The sequence below is a fragment of the Ambystoma mexicanum genome, chromosome 3q (assembly GCF_040938575.1).
Source record: "Ambystoma mexicanum isolate Mex_15411 chromosome 3q, UKY_AmexF1_1, whole genome shotgun sequence".
Lineage (NCBI taxonomy): Eukaryota > Metazoa > Chordata > Amphibia > Caudata > Ambystomatidae > Ambystoma > Ambystoma mexicanum.
This window is the reverse complement of record NC_090926.1, coordinates 381,006,800-381,024,713: the sequence shown is the minus strand read 5'-3', so window position 1 is coordinate 381,024,713 and position 17,914 is coordinate 381,006,800. Positions and strand designations below refer to the sequence as shown.

Genomic DNA, 17,914 nt, shown 5'->3' with positions numbered 1-17,914 from the left:
AAGCTCCAGGCCCCAAACCTGCAAACCCTGGTAGATAAAAGGCAGATATTTGAATGGCTAAATCCAGAGTTCCCTAAATGTAGAAACCAAGCAGGCTGTTTAGTAGGGCCGACACAGGACTGCAATGCCAGTTAGCCATCAGCTCTTTTAAAGTGATAGGAGAGTAATAATTTGGAAATATATCAGTCCTACTGACATTGTTTCTTTTGAACTTCATTACCAGAGCCACATGAACCTTTTGCTCTTACCTTACAAGTTAACCAAACCCTGCCCCCTCAAGTGAATCCTAACCCTAGCCCCCAGATTTTTGAAGTGGGAGCATTTTACTCAATTTTTCTCTGAACCTGGGAGTAAAAAAGTAATACTCATTCCTGATGGTGGTACTTTTTGGAGGGCGTAAGCATATACTATTGCTTTAAAACATCTGCTTGTAATCTATACCTATTTGCACCTAGTACTATATTCAAACTACAATATATTGTGCCTACAAGTCTCTCTTTAGATTAGAAAGTAGTGCTCCTTCGGCGTCACTGCTTTGCTGGTACCACTGATCAGAAAATACCACTGCAGCAGTGCAGGCAGCCTGATCTGCATCAGTTTATCTCCATGATTTTTTGGGAGCACTTTTACTCCACATTTTAGTTCGAAGTATTTGACAGTCCTTAAGTAAAAGGGTCTGATGTGCCCCTTATCTGTAAGCGTCCCAGAGTGGGGTGCTTTGAAGGCACCCATTGTTTTTCCTGATCATACAATCTTGTCTTTTGATGGTGTGCACCGCCCCAGATTGTGCAGCAAAACCTGTAACATAATACATGTTAGGGTATGTTAAGATGGATTTCTGAACTCTGACCTTGTGTGCAGAGGTTCAGAAGGCCAGCCTAGTTTCTTGTAACAGGGTAATCTTCTGAACAAGCCAGACCAATCAAGGTAGCATTGGCGGCGGTCAAAACTAGGTCTCAGGAGGGGTGAGGGTGTTTGAAAGCCCACAATGAGCACATACAGAAAAGGACACTACAAATCACTCCCAGTCAGGTGTATATGAGAATGCATTACTTACCGTAAAAGCATTTCTGATGATTGTATCTGCTTAGATTCACATGCTGTGCATAGGTCCGACATCCAGTGGTCACTGCGGAGTATTGCATTTTGTTTTTCGTAGTCGAAAAGGGGACGTCGACAAGGCGTGTCTGAAACACTATCCCTATAGTGACGTGCGTTGTACCCACAATCCCTCACGCGTCGAGGTCCCTCTGTTTGTATTTTTCTGCCCTGAGGGAGCCTTCTAGACGTGAGTGAGTACAGAAAAGAGAGAGATATATAAGGAAGTCTATGTTCCTTCTATCCGAGCGGGGAGGAAGGGCGGGCGCATGTGAATCTAAGCAGATACAATCATCAGAAATGCTTTTACGGTAAGTAATGCATTCTCTTCTGATGTTTGTTAATCTGCTTAGAATCACATGCTGTGCATAGACTAGCGAGCAGTACCCGGAGTTGGCGGTGGGTTATGAGAAGGAACAGTAGAGAAAAGGTGTCGTAATACTGCCTGTCCCACTTGGGAGTCAGATCTAGAGTGTGTGTCTAGACAGTAGTGTTTTGTAAAGGTGTGCACAGAACTCCAGGTAGCCGCTTTGCAGATGGACTCAAGGGGAACATTTGCAATGAATGCTATGGATGCCCCCGTGCCTCGAGTAGAGTGTGCTCTTGGCCTAAAGGGCAGTTCTCTCTTAGCAAGAGTATAGCAGAGAGTGATGCATTGAACAATCCATCTAGAAATAGTGGATTTTGAAACTGCATCTCCTTCTCTTCCGGCTGCCACCGAGACGAAGAACTGTTTAGTCTTCCTCAGTGGTTTGGTTCTTTCCATGTAGAACATGACCGCTCTGCGTACATCTAGTGTGTGCAGAGTCCTTTCTCCCAAATTGGAAGGATTTTGAAAGAACGTTGGTAGTTCTATAGATTGGTTTACGTGGAATTTAGAAATAAATTTCGGAGCAAACCTAGGGTGAGTGCGTAGAACCACTTTATCTTTGTGAACTGTAACGAAGGGGTCTAGAATAGAAAGAGCCTGAAGTTCACTTACTCTCCTGATGGAGGTGATAGCTATTAAAAAAGCAGTCTTAAGCGTGAGGTGTTTAAGAGATGCTTTGTGCATGGGTTCGAATGGAGAGCCCATGAGTCTGGTAAGTACCACATTAAGGTCCCATCCGGGAGCTGGGTCAGCTATCGGGGGGTGTATTCTCTTTACTCCCTCCATGAAGGCCTTTATAACAGGGATCCTCCACCACGACACTTTGAGTTGGGAAGTGGTGTATGCAGAAAGTGCAGCTAGGTGGACTTTAATGGAGTTAAACACTAGACCTGAATCCAATAGGTGGGTCAGGTATAGGACCACATGTGTGGGAGAGCAGTCAATAGGGTTGATGCTTTTACTCCTGCACCAGATGACAAATCTTTTCCACTTGCTAGAATAGCAGTGGCGAGTGTTCGGTTTTCGGGCTTCCCTGAGGATGTCCATGCATCTTTGCGGGAGTTGTAGATGTCCGAACTCTATGATCTCAGGAGCCAAGCTGCTAAGTTCATGTTCTGGGGGCATGGATGCAGAGTCCTGCCTTTGTCCTGAGACAGCATGTTGTACGGGCAGGGGAGTTTTACTGGGGGGGATAGAGACATCTCCATCAAGTGAGCGAACCATGGTTGTCGTGCCCACATTGGGGCCACTAGTATCATGGTCACTTGTTCCTGGTGCATCTTGTGCACCACTTTGTTGAGAAGGGGAGTCGGGGGAAAAGCGTAAACAAATTTCCCTGACCATTGCATCGACAGACCGTTCCCCTTGGATTGGTTCTGGGGGTACCTGGAGGCGTAACTTAGGCATTGTGAGTTTTCCAGGGTTGCGAACAGGTCTATTTCTGGGAATCCCCATTGTGTGAAGACGTCGAAGACGATGTCTTCGTGCAGGCGCCATTCGTACTCTTTGGGCAGGGGGAAAATCTCTGCTGAGACTGTCTGCTAGCAGATTGAGTTCCCCGGGTACATGTAGTGATAGTAGGAACATGTCCTGTTTGAGAGCCCACTTCCATATATTCTGGGCCAGCTTGGACAGGCCTGGAGAGTGGGTGCCACCTTGCTTGTTGATGTAGTACATGGCTGTGGTGCTGTCTGTAAGGACCATTACTGTTTTGCCTTGTAGGTGTTCCTGGAAGGCTCTTAGCGCCTTGAACACAGCTAGTAGCTCCAGTAGATTTATGTGTTTGGATGCTACGTTCGGAGTCCACACTCCGTGAGCAGTCTGATGGGATAGGTGCGCCCCCCATCCTGTGAGGGATGCGTCTGTGGTTAGAGTGGCTTCCGCCGCGGGTGTGGCAAAGGGTTTCCCTTTTTCCATGTTTTCCTTTGTCCACCACCGTAGCGAGAGAACTAAAGCCTGCGAGACCACAACTAGATCCTCCCATAGTCCGCTGGCCTGACACCACTGGCTGTTGAGCAACTCTTGCATTGGGCGCATGCGCAGGCGCGCGTGAGGTACCAAATAAATACACGACGCCATCATTCCTAGCAAGCGCATTGCTTTGCGTACCGTCACCTCTCGACCGGTTACATATTGAGGGATTTGAAACAGCATGTTTTGGACCCTCTCTTTGGAGGGGAAGACGAGGCCGTCCTTTGTTTGAATTAGAGCCCCTAGGAATTGTTTGATTTGACTGGGGTCTAAACTGGACTTCTTTTCGTTGATGGAGAAGCCCAACTGGAACAAAAGGTCTACTGTCTTTTGGGTATTGGAGAAGCATGTTTCGTAAGAATCCCCTGTTATGAGCCAGTCGTCGAGGTAAGGGTAAACTGGGATGGACAACCTGCGCAGGTGGGCCGCTGCCACTGCCAGCACCTTCGTGAATACCCTTGGTGCTGATGCTATGCCGAAGGGTAGCACTTTGAACTGGTAGTGTTTGCCCTCTATCATGAACCCGAGGTATTTTCTGTGCGCTGGCAACATTAAAATATGAAAGTATGCATCTTTCATGTCCAATGTTGTCATGTAATCTCCCTGAGAAAGCAGTGGGATTACTTCCTGTAAGGTTACCATACGAAACTTTTGGGGTTTGATAAAGTTGTTCGCTGGGCGCAGATCTAATACAGGGCGCATGGTTAGATCCTTTTTGGGTACAAGGAAGTACACTGAATAAATACCTTCCGTTACCTGAGATAGAGGCACGACCTCTATGGCTCCTTTTTCCAGTAGTTGTTGTACTTCTTGGAGAAGGATGGCAAGATGTTCCGGTGTCATGCGACGTCCCCTCGGGGGTCTGTAGGATGGGGAACTGTTGAATTCGATACAGTATCCGTGGGCTACGGTGGACAGTACCCAACGGTCTGACGTTATCTCCTCCCATGCAGGAAGAAAGGATGTTATCCGGCCCCCGACCGGTGTTGCATGGGAGGGGACGCGAATCTTCGCGTCACTTGGAGTTGTTGGGGGCTTGGGAGCCTCTGGGGGTGGATCCCCGACCCCTCCCTTTGCCCCGGCGTTGTCCTCTTTGGCTGTACTGCCCACTATTGGTTTGGTAATTGGTGGCAGGGTATTGCTGATGTTGATTTTGTTGTTGGTGTTGGCGTTGGCCACGAAAAAAGCGTTTGTTGCCATAGCCGCGCCTGGTAGTGGGCTTAGAGATCTGGTCGAGAGTCTTGATAGTGTCGAACTCTTTTTTAGCCATCTCTAGGGCTTCATCTACCGCTTTTCCGAAGAGGTTAGCGTCCTCGACAGGTTTATTTATCAAAGACGCCTGTGTCTCTGGTTTAAAGCCTGAGTTGCGCAGCCATACATGGCGCTTTAGGAGTATTCCTTGTACCAAGGAACGTCCTGCTGTTTCTGCCGCGTCCAGAGAGTTTTTAACAATGCTCTGGTTCACTTGGGTTCCTTCGCCAATAGTTGACAGTAGGCGCGTACGTAAAGGCTCCGGTGCTTCCTCGGCGTCTTTTCGCAGTTTGGCCCACTGCGCGTCTGCGTAGCTTGCAAGCAAGGAATTGTTGTTGGCAATTCTTGCTGAGAAGGCAGCCGAGGAAGTAACCCTTTTTGCAAGGGCATATAGCCTCTTGCCCTCCTTGTCAGGGGGTGCCTCACTCGTGGAAAGTGGTACCCCTGCCCTCTTTCTAGTATTAGAAACCACTAGGGAATCAGGAATGGAATGTCCCCTAATGTAGAGGGGGTCTGAGGGTGAAGGAGTGAAAAGTTTTTCAATCCGTGGATTGACCCCTCTGATCATAGCGGGAGTGGACAGCGAAGGTATGATCCTTCTCTTCACTGAAGCGAGGAGTGGAATGGTCTGGCTGACCGGTGGTTTTTCCTTAATCACTCTTTCCACAAAGTCCAATTCTGGAGAGAGTTCCCCGGTGTCGAGTTCGAAATGCGCTGCTGCTCTGCGCAACAGTGCATTGAACGTTGGCTGATCGTCAATTGGAGACGTGTTCCTAACTGGAGAATTGTCCGGAGGAGTTAGGTTTATGACATCAGTGTCGGAATACACTGATGGTGATTGCCAGGGGTGTGAAGGTCCCTCTTCTGGGTTACCCCCGAAGCCTTCTTCTATAATGTCTGTTCTGTCTTCCAGACATTCCTCCTGGTTCTGTTCTTCATTGTCCATGAAATCATCTTCTTCCTCGAAGTCTTGCTCCTCCCCAGTGAGGTCATATACATCTTGGAAGTCTGAGGCTGTGTCCTGCTGGGGATCGACTAGCCTCGGATTTTTGGCCCTGGGGTCCTCCTGAGGCCCTTCTCTGGTCCTCTTGAGTGTTCGAGAGGCCTGGGTGCTCATGAACTTTTCCATCCTCTCCATACAGAGGTGGAGTCTTTCCATAGTTTCATGGGGTACCCCAGAGCGGTCTGGCGGGGGAAACATAGGGTTATCTAGCTCGAAATGGCTCGACCTCTCCCAAAGCGTCGAGGAAAGTGTCCCATCGCCCTCCGAAAAACCTTCTGGTGTGTCGGGAGACTCCCTGCCTGAAGGGGGTAGTCCCTGCTTCCCTTCGGGCTTTTTCGGCGTATCCTTTAATTTATGCGTAACGCTCGACGAAATCTTCGGCGTACGCTTTTGGGCGTCGGCTACAGCGATCCTTGCTAAGCTATCGGCGACTCGCTTGTCGGCGACTCGTTTGTCGGCGGAAGCTTGAGTTTTCGACGCTATGGGTATCGAACGCTCTACGGCGGTCTGCGCTTTCTGTTGATGCGCACCGGCCGATGGTTTGGTGGCAGCGCCCTTGTTTGCCGAAAGCCCAGTCGCAGGTCACGGCTGCGAGAGGGGCTTCGAACCCGAACGGTCCGAGGAGGCCGCCGGTGGAACCTGCGTCTCCTTGGGCGCCGAAGGTCTTTTCGACTTTGTCGACGAAGAGCCGTGGGTTGTGTGTTTATGTGGATCTTTGTGTGCGTCTGTGTCGCCGGGGTGTTCATCCCCATAAGCAGGGCGTGAGCCGAGCCCGTCGGGGCCGGGGACAGACGACGAAGCGCGTAAGCGCTCCTTAGAGGGGGTTTCGACTTCCGTAGCGGAGGTCGTGGTATCGCGTTCCTCGTCACTGTCGGTGGTAGCAGCGGCGGGTGAACCTTCGGCCTTCGACATCGCGTAGGCCGCCCACCTTTTAACCCTTCGGTCTTTTAGAGTTTTAGGCTTAAGAAGCCGACACGCCGCGCACCTTTCCTCCTTGTGATCGAGGGGCAAGCAGCGGTTACACCGTGAGTGCTTGTCCTTCCAAGTGAATTTGCCTTTACAAAGTGGGCAAAACCTAAACGGTGTCCTCTCCATAGCCGAGGCAATAAATCGCGATACACACCCCAAGGGAAAGGAAGGGGAAAGGGAAAGGCATTCTCAGAAAGACCCAGAGATGTCCCACGACCCCACTCTCCCTACTGTATATGGCCTGCGAGGCCAGGCCACGTGTTCGGCAGCGCCGAAGGATTTCTTCCGCTCGACCCTCCGTCAAAGATTCTTTTCGGCGGAGAACAGCTTACAACTGCGTCGAGGGAGGGATAATAAATATTAGTGAAAATACGACCAGGGGTCGAGGAGTTGCAATGTCTCTCGAGGAGCTCCGCGTGAAGGCGACCAGAAGCTGGGCGGAAAAAAACAATCTGAGGGACCTCGACGCGTGAGGGATTGTGGGTACAACGCACGTCACTATAGGAGAAAGGACTCTGCACACACTAGATGTACGCAGAGCGGTCATGTTCTACATGGAAAGAACCAAACCACTGAGGAAGACTAATCAGTTCTTCGTCTCGGTGGCAGCAGGAAGAGAAGGAGATGCAGTTTCAAAATCCACTATTTCTAGATGGATTGTTCAATGCATCACTCTCTGCTATACTCTTGCTAAGAGAGAACTGCCCTTTAGGCCAAGAGCACACTCTACTCGAGGCACGGGGGCATCCATAGCATTCATTGCAAATGTTCCCCTTGAGTCCATCTGCAAAGCGGCTACCTGGAGTTCTGTGCACACCTTTACAAAACACTACTGTCTAGATACACACTCTAGATCTGACTCCCAGGTGGGACAGGCAGTATTACGACACCTTTTCTCTACTGTTCCTTCTTTTAACCCACCGCCAACTCCGGGTACTGCCCGCTAGTCTATGCACAGCATGTGATTCTAAGCAGATTAACAAACATCAGAAGAGAATGCATTACTTACCGTAAAAGCATTTCTGATGATTGTATCTGCTTAGATTCACATGCGCCCGCCCTTCCTCCCCGCTCGGATGGAAGGAACATAGACTTCCTTTATATATCTCTCTCTCTTTTCTGTACTCACTCACGTCTAGAAGGCTCCCTCAGGGCAGAAAAATACAAACAGAGGGACCTCGACGCGTGAGGGATTGTGGGTACAACGCACGTCACTATAGGGATAGTGTTTCAGACACGCCTTGTCGACGTCCCCTTTTCGACTACGAAAAACAAAATGCAATACTCCGCAGTGACCACTGGATGTCGGACCTAGCAAGGGTGCAGAGGAGCAAAAACTGGGTCTCCTGCAGGGGCTGTAGCAGCTCAGAAAGGTGGGTGAGGCAATAAAGAATAAGTTCTCACTAATCCAGGAGGGTCTCCCCAAAAGGGCAGGATAGGTTCCAGGAGTTGGGAATCAGGCAGTAGCACAGGATACCTGTGGAAAGGTGAGTGGCCCCAGGGGCACACGTGAGTAAAAGTGGATGGATGTGCTAGGGCCCACCGGTAAGGGTTACAAGTACTCACCGACTCACTGACCCCCGGCGCACTCCGGACCAAACTTCTGCAGTCGAGTCCACTTCGGTTGCAGGTTCAAATGCAGCAATTGTGCCGCTGAGTGGCTTTCAGCGGCTGAGATACAGTGATGATTCCGTGGCAGGACAATGGCGATTTATTCGCTCCTGGTGAAGGGATCAGGCCAGTTTCACTGCAGCAGGTTTCAGGGCACAGCAGCAAGGCACCTGCGTAGTTCGTAACCATGGCTAGGCAACACAGTGACAGCGGGTACTCCGGTTCGGGCGCTCACTCTTTATTCCAGACCTGGGAATGCCAAGTGTACAAAATTCGGTGTGAAAGTGCAGTGACCACAGAGCTTACGAACTACCATGTTTAAAGTGTCAACTCGAAACAGCGGCGGTTTCCGAGCAAAGGTCCTGCGCAAGCTGGTCAGTTCACTGGTTGGCCCAGAAGAGGCTTACTTGCAGGTTCAGATGAAGGTGCCGTGAATAGCTAGTCTCACTATTCAAATGGGTCGAAGTGTCTTTGCAGACATTCTGGTTTGATCAGAAGCAGAGGGGTCCAAACAGGACAACAGCGGCTGAGGGTGCCAAACTTTCCAGCGGGTCACCAGCGGTTCCTCGACTCAGCTTCTTAGTTTCAGAATACTTGAATTCTATCCTAGGGTCTGTGAGAACTCAAGAGATCGACCTGGTATGGGTGATTGAAGCCTTCTCTGATCCAGAATCTACTTCGCGCCAAAACAAAGAGGACCCAATGGGAGATCTGCTCAAATACAGGCACACCAGACGTGGACCAATCACGGACCACAGTGGACCCAGTCATTCCCATCACACCAGACTCTCTGGCACCCAGGATGTGTATTGGAACTAGACGGTCCAGCACACATCCTGAAAGCACACACAAGGCATGCAGAAGCCCACGAAAGCTTGGCTTTGACCAAATAAGGACCGACTCGGGTCTGCGGACCTGGGGAAGGTAAAGGTGCAAGATGGCCAAAGGACAGGACAAAGAACCTTGTGGCATGGCCATTTTGGAGCCAGGCCACCTTCCTGTGCCAAATGCGGTAGACGCGGTTTGCATGGCAAGAAAGGGTTAAAAATATGCGAAAAGATATGCTGCCACCAGCCCTGTCCAAGGCACATCTGCACTTCTAAAAAAATCCTTTGAGGGAGTATACGGCCTGGTATATTTTGCTCACCACCCTGCTCAGTAGTGGAGTTGTGGAAAAGCATAGGCAAATTTCCCCGACTAGTTCATCCACAGGGTGCTCCCCTTTGACCCATGTTGGGGAAACCTGGATGCGAACATGGGGAGAAGATACCGTTTAGGATATTTCTGTCAAGCTGCCACTCGTGCTCTTCAGGTAGAGGATCTCTGCTTAATGAGCCTGCCGGAGAATGGAGTTCCCCTGGAACATTTTGCGATGTTGAGTGCCCACATCCACATTTTTTGTACTAGCCTGGACAGACGAGTGTGTGTGCCCCCCTGCTGGTTTATGTAAAACATAGCAGTTGTGCTGTCTGTGATGATTTGTTCTGACTGACCTGAAAGGTGCATTTGGAAAGCGTGCAGTGCTTTGAGCACTGCTAGCAGTTCCAGAAGGTTTATGTGATTTTGGGCTGTGTGGTGAAGGTAATGGGCTCCCCACCCAGTGAGTGATGCGTCTGTTTTGACAACTGCTTGCACTGTGGGGTTGTGAAAAGGTTTTCCCTTTAACAGGTTTTCTTTGTCCACCAGCGTAGTGCTTGTACTATGGTTAGCGAAACAACCACTAGATCATCCACCGACCACTTGCCTGAGAGACTGTTTCGATAACCACTCTTGCATTGGACGCATGAACAGCCATGCATGCAGAACCAGGTAAATGCATGATGCCATCATCCGATCAAGCGCATTGCTTTGCATACTGTTATTTGGAGGCCGGCTAAATACTGAGGTATTTGCAGATGTATTTTGCACTCTTTCGTTTGACGGAAAGACTAGACCCTCTTCTGTCTTTATGACAGCTCCTAAGAACTGTGTGGTTTTACTTGGAACGAGACTTGATTGAGAATCCCAATTGGAACAGGAGATGGATTGTTCTCTGGTATTTTGCTTGCAAATTTGGGGCGATTCCCCTGTTATCAGCCAGACGTCCAGATAAGGGTACACTGGGATTGATACTCTTAGATATTGCTGCCACTAACGCTAGTACCCTGGTAAACACCTTTGGAGCGGAGGCTATGCCGAAGGGTAGTATCTTGAATTGGTAGTGTTGGTTCGCTATTTTGAAACGCAAGAACCTTCTGTGCGCAGGGAACATTGAAATATTAAAAAGTTAGCATCTTTCATATCCAGGGTTGCCAGGTAGTCCCCCTGCTTTAGCAGTGGGATTACCTCCTGTAGCGTTGTCATGCGGAATATTTGCGGCTTGACATAGGTGTTTGGCAGGGCGCAAGTCTAGGACAGGGCACATTGTCACGTTTTTTTTCCGCCACAAGGAAGTACATTGAATAATACTCTTGTTTACCTGGTTTGCCGGGACGATTTCTATTGCGTCCTTTAGAAGCAATGCTTTCACCTCTTCCAACAGGATACGTTGTTCTTCCTGGGAGGTGTGTCTTTCTTGGCGGGTGGTTGGCTGGTGTTTGGATCAGCTCTATGCAATACCCCACCCTCCACGGTGGAAAGTACCTATTTGTCCGAAGTGATCCCCTCCCATGTGTGGGTGAAGTGTGAAATATGACCTCTTGGGAGTGGCATGGGAGGGAACCTATAGCGGGTGGTCATTGCTTGGGGGTGGGAGGGTTTGAGCCCCCTCTTGAGGAGGAGGATCTGCCCCTACTGCGAGACCTTCTTTGGCCTTTTTGAAAACCCTGTTGTGAGGACTGCCCTTGTGACAAACCCCAGGACAAACCTTGGCCACCTCGATTGTAATTTGAGGCCCGTTGGAAGTTTCGTCCTCTGAAATGCCAAGAGTTAGAGCCTCCTCTTAGCCCAAAGGGTTTGTTAGTGAGCTGCCCTAGGTGTCGGGTAATAAAATCGTGGCAAAAATTTCACCGGTAAAAAGAAATCGCGGCTTGCAGTGGTTTGACTCAGTATAGGTGTACCCCATTATACCATTTAAGGGGAGCGGGGGTGTCCCCCGTTCCCCTTAAATGGTATAATGGTACAGGCGTTGCGGGGGTGTCCCCCGCATCCTTTACATGATTGTGGCGCAAAACCACAGCATTTTTGCCACAATATGTTGTATAAACAGCCATTTTTGCTGCAATTGTAAGACATGGAACCCTGCCCTAGGGATTTAAGGGTGTCCTATTCCTCTTTCGCGCTCTTGAGAACATCCTCCATCGATTGCTAAAAAAGCATTGGGTTCAATGGGCATGTTTAGGAGGGTTGCCTGGGTTTCTATTTTGAAGCCCGATTGGCGTAGACATGAATGGCGTTTAATCCGTGTGCCTTCTGCCACGATTTGGCCTGAATTATCCGCTGCATCCAAGCTGTTTGAGGCTGCAGTTGGCTACTTGTTTCCCCCTCTGCGATGGTGAGTGAGAGCTGCGTTTTGAGGGGCTCTGGGACAGTATCTGTTGAGCGATTTTATCCCACTTGTGACAATTATAACTGGCTAATAACGTTGTGTTATTAGCTATCCTGGTTTGGTAGGCTGCGAGGAAGCTACCTTCCTGCCCAGGGTGTATATTTATTTACTCTCCTTGTCAGGAGGGGCTTTGGCAGAGGCTAGAGGGGTTCCTGTCCTCTTTCTTGTATTAGAGTAACTACCAAAGAGTCAGGCTTTAACTGCCCCCTAATGTACAAAGGGCGTGAGTGGGCTGGTCGGGAATTCTTCTCGATGCGCAGGTTGACAGCCCGTGTTAAGTTGGGTCTAAGCAGAGAGGGTTGAATGCATCTCTGTACAGATTTTAACAGGGGGATCCATTGGGTTGCTGATTTTCTATACCCAAGGATGTCCTCCACGAAGTCATTGTCGACTTGGGCTTCTTGTGTGTCTATTTTGAAATGATCTGCAGCCTTTAGGAGCAGGTCATTATATTCTAACTGGTTGTCGATTGGGGAGTCAGCCACCGGTGGGTCAGTGCGATCTGGGGACAGGATGACATACGTCCTCATCGTCGTCATAATATTGGTACAGATCCACTGTGTCCTCTTCGTCCTCTGGGTTTGTGTATGTGCCAGGGTCCTCAGGGCCTTGCACGGTATGGTAATAAGTGTCTTGCCCTAGTTCCTAATGCGAGGTGGAAGACTGTGCAGAGTCTAGGCAGGCTTTTTTGGCGGCTGGCTGAGTGGCTGCTGTCCCACTCTGTGGGGTTCCCTGAAGATTTTGGAGGCACTCAGGGTGGTCGCCAAAGAAACTAATAAAACAGGACATCCTCCTCATAACTATCAAATTCTTTTGATGTCCATTGTGAGGAGCTTGGCAGTACAGAGGGAGTAGGAGTAGCAGGTGTAGGTGGGGGCTCTGGGAAAGGGCTTTTCTTGTGATGCATAGCCCCTGAAAGAGTGCCCACTGGGGGTAGTGAAATCCCTGCTTTAGTACCTTAGACTTTTTCCACCAGGGACGTTGAAGACCTGTGGTTTTTTAGACATTCACGCTTTTTTGGAGGCTGTCAAAGTGTCTTGACGCCTGGTCGTCAGCACCTAAGGACTTTGTAGGTTTAGACATTGTGTTGGATACAGAATTTACCGTCTGTTTCGGGGCCCTGTCGTGTGGTGATCATGATGGCCCAGAGGACAGAGAAAGTCCAGACCTCCCCCTTGACGCCGCATGTGGCCTATCGATCGGCAGCGTGGTCGACTTTCGGCCGTGGGAGGTGTGCTTGTCGTGATGAGACTTGGTAGTGCTCGAGCCCCTAGGTGTCTCGTAGCAGAACCGCCGGCCTGCCTGGTGGGGGTCAGGGGCTCGCACGTGGGAATCTGATGGATCACGATCACCCTCTGCGTCATTTAAGACGTCAATGCTGTCATCGCTAGAGGCTCCCTCGACGTCCATGCTGGCCTCAGTATGCATGGCGTGGTGGGCCCAGCATTTGGTCTTGCGGTCCTTTAGGTTTTCAGGCCTGAACAGTTTGCAAGACTTGCACCGTTCCACGGCGTGATCCCATGGGAGACAACAATTGCACACCTGGTGCAAGTCTTTCCAGGGGAACTTCCTACTACAGGAAGGGCAACATTTAAAACGTGTTTTCTCTATGATGTATGGGGGTGGCAGCCTGGCGAAATAGTTGAGGAAAGGGGAATATACATTCTCTTAACAAGACTAGAATATAAACCTCCCCCCCCGCACTCCCTACTGTGCAGAGGCGAGGCCAGGTGGGGCCTTCAGAGGCCATAGACAAAAGGGTCGTGGAGACGGGTGTTGCTGTCGTTGAAGATTGAAAACTTGTCCTTGAAGCCGTCACGGAAGATCTTGCGGTAAACTGATATCGAAAGGACAGAAAGAAATACTAGAATGAAACTTTTTCTAAATAATGGCATCAGCCAAGAAGGAACTCTGCGATATGCGTCAGACTAGGACAGCAGAAAAAAACAATCTGAGGGACCTCGACGCGTGAAGGACCATGGGCACAGTAGACGTCACACTAGGGATAGTATTACTGGCACGCCCTGTCGACGTCCCTTTTGAAGTTTCAAAAACAATAACTAATACTCCGCAGCTACCACTAGATTCCGGTCTATGCATAGCATGTGATCTAAGCAGATTCCACAAGCCTCAGAAACAGTTATAAGGTTCATGTTGTAATATAACTGTCATTTCTGTTAAACTTGCATTGCCTATTACACCTTTTATGATGTCTATGTATGTTTAAGAATGAGGAATAGATTCCTTTTGTTAGTGTTTTCCTTTAGTCTTGGTTTGATAGGCAGGGAAATCCTCTTTAGGTTGGGGATAGCGAGGTGTTTATCACACTGTTTTGTGTTAATAAAATAGCTGCTTGTGAAAAATCTTAACCAAGTAGTCTTCTTCTCATTTCTGACTCTTCATATTACCTGTGTAGTTCCTTTTATTTATCATCTTTCCAAGTGTCTCCTTAGTTAAGCCTGACCGCTTAGCTTTGCTATTTTAGGAGTGGTTATATCATAGCCTTATAGACTGAGTAAGAACTCATTATAGCAGGATAATTCCCCACAACCAAGTTATGGCCTGAGGCGAAGCCGATGACCATATTTGAAAAGGCTCATTACCCCCAAGCAATAATTACCCCTCCCAATGTCTATAAGGCTATTGGCACATAGTGCTAGTAGCAGTACATGTTCTGCAGTTTTTGTGGTGAAGTAGAAACTGTATCCCAATAGGGAAAAAGTAAACTGAGTTAGTAAATGTAATGCATGTTTATTTTGCAGAATTGACTTCTTGAGTCAAGCACACTTGGTTATACTGGGTTTAACATGAGCAAGCATTGGGTGTCATGAAAAGTACAAGATTTCTCTGAGAAAGTTAAAGCATTTTCCCCATGTACTACGTTTGCTTTCTCTTTGTTGCGTTAAATAGGTTGCTGTAGCAAAAAAAAGCTCGTCCCAGAAAGGAAGTGTATTGTTAAAAAATATTGCATTGTTGTTTCTCCATTTGCTTTTGAAGACAAAATGTCCAGCTTGCATTCAATACCAGGGGTTATTGACTGAACTATGAACATTGTGATTGGCTAGGAGGAGGTCATTAATGATCTCAATGTGCTAATAAAAGTTGGTGGAGACAACCTTGTTGCCCCGGATTGTCTTCTCCGAGTCCTACCCCAACTAATGACTTGGGGGTAAAACCCTCCTAACAGCCCCCCAATCAGGAACACATTAAATCTTTCCAGAGCAAACACAGAATGAGGTTTCAACCTTGAAAATCAGACAGCCCATATGCACATGCTTGCCAGAGCTGGTATTGGATTCAGGTATGCCAGACATCCTGTGCACAGAGTACTCAAGACCACACATGGGCACTCTTTTACACAAAAGAAGCCAGGTTTAGCAATGGGCACTCGTTCAGTTTCTAATGCAAGAGAGGCACCTCGGGGGTTCTATGAGAGGGAAAAGGTTACAGATCCCCAATTGTCAACGATGGGCAATAAAGTCATTTATAACTCTCCTTTGGCAGACTTTTTAGTCCCTGTAAGCTTTTGCCCGCTTTAATGAATACCAACTTATTTTCAATGATGGGTAGACCTCTACTGAGGTCCCCTTGAAAGATGCAACTGAATCTTTATGCGCTTCCCCATATAGTTCACTAGGGAACTGAGACAAAAAGCCCCATCAAAGGCTGGTTGCAGGTTTGTACTTTTTTGGCTGTACGTTATCGTAGTCCTTTTACCACGCTCAGTCATTAAGGTGGATTTCCAAAAACACGCCTTGGGGGGAGGTTTTTGAAAGGCCACCCTGTTATGGTGAACAGGTAAGCTAGCAGAGCAGCAAGGCTTAATCCCAGGAAGGGTGTGAGAGTGGTCAAAGGCTACAATGAGTCCACACAGAGAAACACCAATAATCCCAGTTAGAGAAGGAAGTATAAAAATATACACTTGTTTATTAGACCTTTGAAATATACACTATGCAAGTAAAACCTTCAGTCAAATATTGTCACAGCAACACTGATAAAACAGATATATACACTCATCCTTCAGAGACACAGAATAGCATTTCATTCAATGACAAGTTTAATATAGGTGAGTATCCATACACAGTTGTGCAGTCTTAAATCAACCGTTGGCGAGTCCCGATTATAGATTTGGATAGATATAGTTCAGTTGTCTGAAAGATATGCTAGCCCATTATTGAGACTGCTCAATACTTGAGAACTGGATAATCCAAGTTGCGCCAATATAGGCGAGTACTGTGACGCATTAGAAATAGAAAGAACACTTTCTAATCACAGAACAGCTCTGCTTCCCTAGCTCTTCTACAATCCACCCATAAGATGCTTTGGGACATTGGCCCAAAAGTCACTAGTTCCACAGAGATTGGCAATGTCAGTAGTTATGATGAATAACAGTCAAAATGTTAGATACAGTTAAGGACAGTACATTCACTCAATGGTTACATGTCTTTATATCGAAGTATTTTGTATTGAATGCACATATCTCGAATATTTTATAGTGAATGCACTTTTTGCCCACCCAAAACCCCCGTTTCAAACCACTAAAAACCCACCCCGACCCGTTTCCCAAAAATATTTAACCCTTTCCTGCACCCCTTAATGCATTCACTATAAAGGTTTTCATTATAAAATATTCGATATATGGGTATTCAATATAAATGATTTGATATAAACACTGTATACCCCACTCAATCCCAGTCCTTTGGATAGTCTCAGATAAGAGTGATTTAGGAACAGGACTTTATGCCTCTGTAGCCCTATGGAGAACAGCGGGGTAATTTACGACACAGACTCAGATTCTTTCAGAGATCAGTGCTGGCTATCTTAAGGGGATGAACACAGACATGGTACAGCTTGCGCTCATGCAAGAAGGCTAAAAATGTAGGCGCAGGCGTCTTGGTCCATAAACTGAAGATCCTTCAAGTTACAAGAATTCACTCGGTATGACAACCACTACAGCGAGGTACCCCAGGAAAGAGCTGGTCAGTCCACTGGTTGGTCCAAGGATGCATCCCAAGGCTTCTAAGGCAAGGATCCTCAAACATACCAACTGGAAAAGTTCTTTTGACTGGATGTTCCTCCAACACATTCCACATCTTTGACATGTAATGTCCACAGCTGTGCACTTTGGAAACTTTTCGGCAGAGGGCGTCCTGCGTCGATGGCATCGGGTCCATGTCCCTCGAGTGCCTCCGTCGTGGACGACGTCACAGAATGTTATAAATAGGACGCACAGCGCCTGTAGCCTCAGTTTAAGGTTTTTCCCTCAGAACGTGACACACCATTCTGATGCCTGCTGGACTGCACTTAGCCTCGCTGAAACGGAAGCTGCAATCACAAAGAAAATTCTCCTGAGGGGCGGGCTGGGAGGGCGATGTGGAATGCGATGGAGGAACATCCAGTCGAAAGAACGTTACCAGTTGGTAAGTATTTTGTTCTTCGAATGGATTGTGTCCTCCAACGCATTCCACATCTTTGACAGACTCCTAAAGCAGTACCAGTAAATGGAGGAGGGAAAAGAATTTAGAATACCCAATTAGATTGCGAAATAAAGAATCACCTTCCCAAAGCACATATCCGGACCATGGATTGTATCCAGGGAATAATGTTTTACAAATGTATGGATTGAAGCCCAAGTAGCAGCATCACAAATATTCGTAATAGGAACACCCCGCTGGAGGGCAGTGGAAGTAGCCATGTCCCTAGTGGAATGAGCTCTCCACCCTTCAGTACCGTCTTTACCCGCCAAACGGTAAGACTCCGTAATGGCAAGGATAATCCACCTGGACAAGGTCTGTTTGGTAACAGCCTGGCCCAATGGGTGTCCAGCATATCCTACAAAGAGTTGATCGTCCACTTTGACCCTGGACATCCTAGAAATGTAAAATCTAAGAGCTCTCCTAGGATCTAACTGATGGAGACGATCCTCTTCCTTACCGGGATAAGGAGGAGGGTAGAAAGATGGAAGAACCACCTTTTGAATCAAATGATATTCAGAGACTACCTTAGGTAGAAAAGAAGGACATACTCGCAGTACAGCCCTGTCCTTGTGAAACACAGTAAAGGGTGGCTTAACTGAAAGTGCCTGCAATTCACTCACTCTGCGAGTGGAAGTAAC

General features: G+C 48.1%; 1 protein-coding gene across 2 annotated transcripts in view; it reads right to left on the bottom strand.

Moving 5' to 3' along the window:
* DCTN4 (dynactin subunit 4) overlaps nucleotides 1–17,914 on the bottom strand; it is a 447,710-nt gene that overhangs the window by 3,246 nt on the left and 426,550 nt on the right. The window lies entirely within an intron of this gene.